Raw genomic sequence first — 9,541 nt, forward strand, 5'->3', positions numbered from 1 at the left:
CAACTGTAGCATGAAAAGTCATAAAATGGGGGCAAAATTCATTTAAGCTTAGTGACAGAAATGTTGGGCTTAATGGTGGTGGTACGTTGAGGACTACCTCTATGCATGGTGCAGAGTTTAGCTGGTGGAACTGCCTGCTACAAGAGTCAGTCACGCAGATGAACGCTATAGCGCCAGAATTAATCACACAGCAATTAGAGAGGCGGAGCCCCCGGGGACATAAGCAACAGCAGTCATTATGTCACACCCAAGGGCCTGTTCCGCTCTCCCTCGAATCATAAGGAGCAGCAAAGAATAGAAATCTTCACTCCGCTATCCAGGACCACAGGCGTCGTTGTGGGTTTATTTTTAGGCCTTCTTCTATCCTCCAGCACTTCCGGCGAGATCTGGTAATATAATACAAGAAGAAATCTATCCATGAAGTTAAGTGGGATGGAGTACATGCCTCTGTGCGCCCTTCCCTCGAGCTGGCCCGGAGGAACCGAGATCCTGAAAGCAGGAAAACGATAACTCCACGCCCCCCCCCCCCTCACACACACACACACACACCAGCCATGGTTGGAGCAGCGAGGTCCTGCGGTGTGTCTCAAGGAAAGGGAAAGAATTTGCAACCGAACCCTTACTGGAGGACCAACTCTACGTCCAGGCAGCGGGAATCAAGGAAAGCGGTGCAAAGGCAGCCCAGAGAGAGGGGGAAAATAGGTTCTTCCTGTAGGGACTGACCCGCTTGTCTCCGGCCTCACCAACCATGGCGCTAATGAAGCGTCACAGCAAACTTAGTTAAGATTCCGGCACATCTGCACTCTTGAAAAAGGGTCTTTGCGCCCTTTTTTTTTTTTGAAAGAGTTCTCTGTCTGTCTCTCTCCCCCTCCCTCTCTTCCTCTCCTTCTCCCTCTTTCGTTCGCTCTCTTGCTCCCTCCATCTCTTTCTCTCCTTCTCCCTCCCTCTCTTCCTCTTCTTCTCTCCCATCTCTTCCTCTCCCCCTTCCCCCTCCTTCTCTTCCTCTCCTCCATCTCTCTTCCTCTCCTCTTCCTCCTCCTCCTCTCCTCCCCCTCTCTCTCCATCTCTTCCTCTCCTTCCCCTTCCTCCCTCTTTTCCTCTCCTTCTCCCCTCCTTTTCCTCTCCTCCCTCTTCCTCTCCTCCCCCTCCCCGTCCTCTTTCTCTCTTCCTCTCCTTCTCCCTCTCCCCCTCCTTCTCTTCCTCTCCTCCCCCTCCTCCTCTCTCCCCTCCTTTTCCTCTCCTTCCCCTCCCCCTCCCTCTCTCTCTCTCCATCTCTCTTCCTCTCCTCCTCTCTCCCTTTCTCTCCCTCCCTCCCTCTCCCCGTCTGCCAACCTCTCCCAGGGCATCCTTAGAGGCTTTTTAAACCATTCCTTATAATTCCTTATATATTTAAATTGGAAGGAATCTGGGTATGCCAGCTCCAAAGGAACAAAACGTTCCAGGTTGTTACGGAGCTGCGGATTAGGGTTTGTTTGTTTTTTTACACCCAGGGCGTCCCACTTCCACTGCTGGCGTCGTTATACCCACCGCTCCCCCCACCCCCCGTCCCTCTCTTCGTTTCGCCGGCGACTGCGGATCCTTCTTGAAAGACGCTCCCTTGACCGTTTCAAGTCTCCCCTCCCCTCCCCGTCTTTCCAAAAGCGCCGTTCGGTGCCTCCCAATCCGCTGCGTCCCGGATTTGATAGCCGCTTTCGCCGCGAAAAGCAAGCCGTTTCGGGGAGAACAAGCATCCCCCCCACCCAAAAAAAACCCCCAAAGATTTAGCAGCCAGCGACTCCCTCGCCTCACTTTCCCGCCCGTTCCTCTCGAATCTTCCCAAGTCCGGGGCGTCCAGCTTCCAGGCCCAAAAGCTTGTTTATGCGAAGAATTTTTCCTCCCTTAAAAGGGCGATGGCTGCGTTGCACTAGCGACCCGCCAGCTGCTGCTTCGTGTTTGCGCGCGCGCATACACACACACGCACACACACACACTCGCGAGCTCTAGATTTAGGAATGACACAATCCCACTCCCCTCCCCCCATTTCCCAATCAAATGCAGGTTGAACATGCGTATAGGTTGCACCCGATGGCTCGAAAAAACACGAAAAAAGAGAGCGAAATGTGGTTTCGGGCGTTTGGTTCACCGTAGCAACCGGCTCAGTTACAGCCATTAAGGAAAGTAATTTCCGGAGCGACAACCGCGCGTATTGCATTCTATCTGTTCTATTGCATAGACGAGTCTTTTAAGATTATAAAGTTGAGGGTGAGCAATCGCTCGTTATTCCAAGCTGCTCCGTGAGCATTTTTTTTTTCCCCAGTTGAAAAACGGGAGAAATGTGCTTACAGTTAGAAAAATAAATAGGAACCCCATTTTGCCTTCTGTTGCCCCAACATCAGTCATTGTGCTTTGGGAGATACCAAAGATAATTCCTCGGGATAAAATTTCATGGAGAATGTATATATAATATTCCCCACTGTTGATGTATGTCTAGGAAGCTAACTGTTCTGTGTTCAGAAATCTTGCCCAGACTGTTAGCCAGATAACGATCAAAACCTATTGACAATTTTGTAGGAAGTGGGCTGAATTAAAACAAATGGGACTGCCAGGTCTACATGTCTGTCTATGCTACATATTTACAGTTTTTTTTCCCTTCCACAGTCTAATCCTCCCTTCAAATATACCTTTATAGTCAGCATCTTGTGTGTGATTATTTCTGCCTCCTCTCTCTCTTTTTAAAGGAACAAATTTTTAGTGCTACTATGTATAGTTTAGAACAGGGGTCTCCAACCTTGGCAACTTTAAGCCTGGTGGACTTCAACTCCCAGAATTCCCCAGCCAGCAAAGCTTTCTGGGAGTTGAATTCTGGGAGTTGAAGTCCTCCAGGCTTAAAGTTGCCAAGGTTGGAGACCCCTGGTTTAGAAGCCAAACCAGAAACACTATGAGGCAGCCTTCCCCAGGGTTCAGATGCCAGCCTGCCTCTAAATATGGTTGCAGGGGAACCTGACAGGAGAAAAAGATGCCTCGGCCTCCTACTTGTGAACACACCAGAAGGTTCATTCCCATCTGCCCATGTGAGAAACAGACTGAGATACTACCATGGGCCATGGTCTGATCCAAGAGAGGACTTCTTAGATGGTTGGGTCCTACCACATTACACTCCAAGCTGTATTTCTACTAATTGGTCCTACTTACTGGGAATATAGTATTTGCACTCATTTTTCTGAGGGGAAAACATACATTCTTGAAATATTGAGTCCTCCTGCTTGCTATTCAACTTGGTTAATTGGGCTGCAAATCAGCCAAAGGTATTCAAGATCTATTGCCCTATGCAACACCACAAATGGAACTGCCAAGTCTATGTGTCTGTCTATGCTACATATTTACAGTTTTTTCCCCTTCCACAATCTTAATCCTCCCTTCAAATATACTGTAACTTTTATAGTCAGCATCTTGTGTGTGATTATTTCTGCCTCCTCTTTCTCTTTCTCTTTTTCTTTCTCTCTCCCTTCCTCCCTCCGTCTCTCATCTTTGCCCTGTTTATATTCATATGTACTTGGAAATTCCTTTGGGGCAGGGTTCCTCTTAAGATTTAGATGCCTTCGTTTTGAGTGGCCCTGTTCAGTTTCCCACCTGATAGGTGTTCCATTTATACCGCATCTTAACCTGGAAAGGAATCTTTCCTTCTTTTAATCCTTGCAAACTGGGAAATAAGTTTGTGTATACAATTTACCTACTTCAAAAGCTGCTCCTCCAAGTGTATGGAGTACTTGCATTTGGCTAAGATCACAGAAAATATTTTGGTTTTGTATCATAGCCATGCTACTAAAACTGATTGCAAACTTAGGAAACAAAAATAGAATGTAATATGTCCTTTGGAGGAAACACACACATATACACAAACACAATCCAACATGTTGGCATCCTTTTCCTGACCCTTTTTTTCCTTCCTTCCTTTCTTCCTTTCTTTTCTGTGCAATTGTCTCTAATATTTTCTTTCCTAAGCACAAACTAGGAGGGAGGAGGCAAATGGCATTTGTGATGATACAGCCACACAAATGCTGCGGCTTACAACTTTGTGTCAGATATCATGTCACTTACTCTGTAATGGTATGTCATTTGCATAATGATGTCACCATCTGCAGGTTTTTTTTTTCCCCCTTTAGGTATTTTAGGCACTGCTGCCTGCAGGGGAACAAGAGGACAGGACTGGATCTTTGCCTGCTTTTCCTTCATGATGATTTCTGTGGTTCTGATTTTTTTAAAAAAAATAAATTGGCCACTGAGTATATAGAATTTGAGGTGCTGCTTGGCTCTGAATCTGCATTGGGTGATCCAGCCATACTCCTATGGGGAGAGCTGGATATCCTGGTTAGTTCTTCTCCCTGCAGAACTGCTGTTTGTCCAGGTAGATCTGCTAATATGACTTCTTTTGACCTTGCCTGATTTCCTTCTCATTTATGTGTTACTTCCTTCCTTTAAAGGAAACCAGGCAGAAGTGGTTTTGCTTCCCCATCTGTGGTTGGGATGCAATTCTAGCCCTGAAGGAAAGTGCAGACTTATTGTACATATCCAATGGCTCGGGGTGGGGTATATGGGGGGTTAATCCTTGGCCACTTTGGCCAAGCTGGAAATGCTTCTGCCTTTTTTGCCCCAGAAAATCTCTGCCTCAACAGAGAACATGGAAATGACCAGCAAACAGATTGGCCGAAGTGCTTAGACCAGTGACCAGGCTGGGCTTGCATATCATGCTAAGCCATCATCACATGACCACAACAACCATGATCTGGATGACGGAGAATCTCCATAGACCATCATCACATATTTTTCTTGTTTGTGACACATAGGCTCTTGGATCAACTCAGCCACTTGATGCGGTTATAAACCTGATGAGTTTCACCTGATGAGTGTAACCCAGTCTTTTATGGGTCACTCAATAAGCTATGGTTGAACAAAATTTACCTCTGCGGCTCTATGGGGAGGACAGAGGATGAGCTTAATCTGGCAAGGGTTTTTTTTTCTACAGTCTCCATATTACGTCTTTATTTTGCAGCCATGATAAACTATCTCCATGTACTTCATTCCTATTAATCAAAAGAGAAAGGGATTATTCAGAAATTTAACTACTAAGAAAACAGACATGGTGTCCATGGAAATTCTCGGTCATCCAGGTCATGATTGTCCCAAAGGTGCTTTTTCAAGAGGCAACTGGACTTTCTGTTTTTTCTTTGAAGACGTTTCGCTTCTCATCCAAGAAGCTTCTTCAGAGCTGAAGAAGCTTCTTGGATGAGAAGCGAAACGTCTTCAAAGAAAAAACAGGAAGTCCAGTTGCCTCTTGTAAAAGCACCTTTGGGAAAAACAGACAGGGTATGTCCACATTCTGTGTGTCAGAAACTACAGGATGACAGATACTGTTTCACGATGAAGCTTTGTCCATTTTGTACACGTCTGCATCATAATACATCCATCAAATGCATAACATTCCTTTTTCAGTCAGTACAACACAGGGCTCATATTGTTGAGATAGGCAGATGTAAAAATGGACATAAATAAAATACGAGTTAAATAATGTGTGAACTCTGCCAATATAAGGCACCTTTCCCAATCAAGAGTCTGGTATTCCTTGAAAGACAAGTGGGAATGAAAACGAGGCATACAAAAAGAACAGACTGGAGAAATTTCTTCACATCTGTGAGGGGAAATGGGAGATTTCTAAGGAAATTCCTCACATTCCAGATACTCTGGAGGCAGTGAAGAGAACCGAGATCCGACAAAAGAGAGACAAGCGTTACAGTGGGCAAATTCAGTAGCTCCTCTGATCCTTTCCTGGGCTGGAGCAAAGATCAACTTCCAGCCTGCCTCTGTGTGGTAGATGACTCTGTGCATATGTGTCCATGTGTGTTTATGCAAATGGTCCAACAGAATCTCAGCTGCTTGACTTCAATTTAGAGCAGAGTACAAACTGACAATATTTACCTAAACTTACAAGAATTAATGATGGCTGTGGAATAGCCCAGTATTCAGTTTAGACTGGCATAATAAGAACTTGTGCCATTTGTTTTTCCCTTCTTCTCATGATCAATAATGTGATCTTATGCATACTTGCAGTAATAAAGCTTGATCGTTCCCAAGTCCCAAAGGTCTGCAGGTAAGAATCAGAGCTGGAACACACATTGCCAAAGCAAAGACCATGTTCCAGAATTGCCCGTGTGATCTTCGTTTAACAACTTTGAAGAATATTCTACACAGAATACCTCCAGAAATGCTTATGCCATCACACATCTGGAGACACCATCAAGGGCCACACGGTATGTTAAGAATAAGCCATACAGCCTGTGAGGATAAGTTGGAGTGGCGTGATTTGTGCTTCAGTGAGCAATGATCCCAGGCATTGTCCTTTTATGGGTCTGTATGTTAGATAAACCAGAAACCATTTCCTGACCTGACCACAAGCAATCTAGGATTAATCAATTAATGCCCTTTCGTGTTTCCAGGTTAGGTGGGGCTTGTGCTGCTGAGAACGGATAGGTAATCCTGGACTTTTTACCACAATTGAGACCAGAATTTCCATTTCCATTGCCAGGCAAGGCAGTTAAGGGACACCCAATTTAACAACTTTTTTGTCATGGTCAAGCCAATCACTGCAATTAAGTAATCATGTGATTGTTAAGCTTACCCATTAATGTTCATTAGAAGCTGTCTGGGAAGGTTGCTAATAGTGGTCACATGTCCCTGGGAGATTGCATTAATACACACTGGGCTGCCGAGTGCCTGAATTTTGATCATGTGATCATGGGGTTACTACAACAGTTGTCAGTGGGACAACTGACTGTAAATCACTTTTTTCAGTGCCATTGCAATTTTGAATGGTCGTTAATTAATGGTTGTAAATTGAGGACATCCTGTACAGCAAAGATTGACTTTCAAGGTTTTTTTTCCTCATGTCTGTACAATTGCCAGTTGGTTTAATGGTTAGAACTCCCATTTTGTCCCTTCTCCTTGTCTCCTTACCATGTTCCTGTGGCTTTCTGGCTGCTCTGAGAGATGCCTTTGCTGGTTCTCTTGGTTTTGTTTTGTTTTGTTTTGTTTTTAAGTGATCCATATATAAAAAGTACTCTGGAAGAGGCATCCATAGGATGTGATAAAAAAAAAGTCAGGATGGTGGTAATTAAAGCAACATGTTTTTAATGTGCATCATAAAAAGCATGCTGGATTTTGACTGCACCAATGCAGCCATCTTGATGAGTGGAGGCTTCCTCCTTCCAAGCAAATCACATCAGCGCATAAATGCTCCAGATCAGGGGTGACCAACCTTGGTGACTTTAAGACTTGTGGACTTCAACTCCCAGAATTCCCTAGCTGGCAATGTTGGCTGGAGAATTCTGGGAGTTGAAGTCCACAAGTCTTAAAATTGCCAAGGATGGACACCACTGCTCTAGGTGGTTTGGGGAAGGCAGCGATCTCAAGGAAGGTTCCAGGGTGAATCAGGGGTATCTCCTCTGGACCCAGCCTGCAGATGGCAGCTGCCCTCTGCAAGGAGGGCATCATCCAAGACACCAGTCAGCTGCTGACTTGAGCTGGGAAAGGCCCCTACTACACAGAGAATTGCAACCCTTCTTGCTGCTTAAAAAGCACACCTCTGTATCTTTATGTGTAAACTTAAAACAATTTCAGTTTATATTTCAAAAGTACACCTATGTTTATCCCTAAATATGTGAGCCAACAAATTCAGTGAGCGATTTGCAGCTCACCCACCATTCTGTAGTGGCTCGGTGTTTACTACTGAAATGTGTGCTCTGGTATCAAACACAGAAATGTTGTCCTGCATGCTGTCATCCGTTCTTAAAAGAGGGGAGGTTGGAATTTTAAACTTGTTTCTCTTTTGGGTCCTGGCCCTGCCCTGTTTTGAATAATCTCCCCCCCCCCACTCCATTCCCCCAGCCTCAGTATAAGGCTCCTGCCTTGAGCAGGGGGTAGGACTAGAAGACCTCTGAAGTTACTTCCAGCCTTATGATTCTATCTAGTTCAGCCCCGCCTGAGAAAACATCACCCACCCTGTAAGGCTGTCTTGCACGATGTCCCCCAACTATGCCACAGAGTCTTTTTTCCCCCTATTCTAAACCCAGGATGTTGCTGTCAGATGATGGCATTCAGTAACACTATCTTCCTTGTTCTGAAGCCTTTCAAGGCCAGCCTCCAGGTGTATAAAATCTATTCAGCTTTGTCACCTTTTAGCTTGGAGGAGAGCCAGGAGACTGGCAGTGGTTGGAAACAGATGTAATAGAGGCCGACTTGGCAGTGGCACAAAGGATGTTATGCCAGTGGCTTTCTGGTGGGTCAAAGACAGACAGCTATTCAATCCTCGGAAAGGCCCTTCGACGGACACCTTTCTTAACTGCCAAACCAATGCATGGTGCTAAAAAGCCAGGTGAATCTCTGCAGGCAAATTTATTTTATTCCCTTAAGCCTTCTTGCCATTTCTGGCACCCGGCAAGGTCAACCATGAGCTCTGACAGTTCTTGCTTAGTAAATCACAAAGTGCGGAAGGTTGGTGAATTACTCTCATTAAGGGAAGATTGCTATTCTGGAACAATGACCCATCAGGGACTAGAATTTTTATTGGCCAAGTGTGATTGGACACACAAGGAATTTGTCTTGGTGCATATGCTCTCAGTGTACATAAAAGAAAAGATACATTCATCAAGAATCATAAGGTACAATACTTAATGATAGTCATAAGGTACAAATAAGCGATCGGGAAACAACCAATATCAATATAAATCATAAGGATACAGGCAACAAAGTTACAGTCATACAGTCATTAGTGGGAGGAGATGAGTGATAGGAACAATGAGAAGATTAATAGTAATGCAGACTTAGTAAATAGTTGGGAATTATTTGTTTAGCAGAGTGATGGCGTTTGGGGAAAAAACTGTTCTTGTGTCTAGTTGTTCTGGTGTGCAGTGTTCTATAGCGTCGTTTTGAGGGTAGGAGTTGAAACAGTTTATGTCCAGGATGCGAGGGGTCTTTTTGACTCGTGCAGTATACAGGTCCTCAATGGAAGGCAGGTTGGTAGCAATTGTTTTTTTCTAGCGAACACTTGGAAATTCCTTCTGAAAAGGATGCTCAGGCCTTCTCGCCAGAATGCCAAACTGGTAATATTTGCCAGAATGTCCGGACAGACTCACTCTCTGCTTGTTTCGGGGAAACCATCTCGAGACAAACGAAGCAAAGAGCTCCACAAAGAAGCTCCCACGTCGTGTCCCCCCCTTCCGTCCCGTCCCACCCCCACCCCCCAAAAAATGAAGACAAAAATAAGCCTGTCAGGGGAACAAGCTGATGAGGAGAGCTCGACAGCTCTACATTTCCTTCCTGGCCACTATTTCTACATTAGCAGACCGGGGTCGCTCCAAAAAAAAAAAAAAAGAAGAAGAAGAAAAAAAAACCCCATCCCTGAAGACAAACGGTGGATCGACCGATTCTAAATCCTGGGGGGGGGGGGGAACAAACCCGCACCCCGAAATCAGGCGGAGCGGAAAGATTCCCTCAGCGGATCCAGCCACAC

Source organism: Pituophis catenifer, unplaced genomic scaffold (genome assembly GCF_029215685.1).
Source record: "Pituophis catenifer annectens isolate HBS135680 unplaced genomic scaffold, rPitCat1.0.hap2 SCAF_1, whole genome shotgun sequence".
Lineage (NCBI taxonomy): Eukaryota > Metazoa > Chordata > Lepidosauria > Squamata > Colubridae > Pituophis > Pituophis catenifer.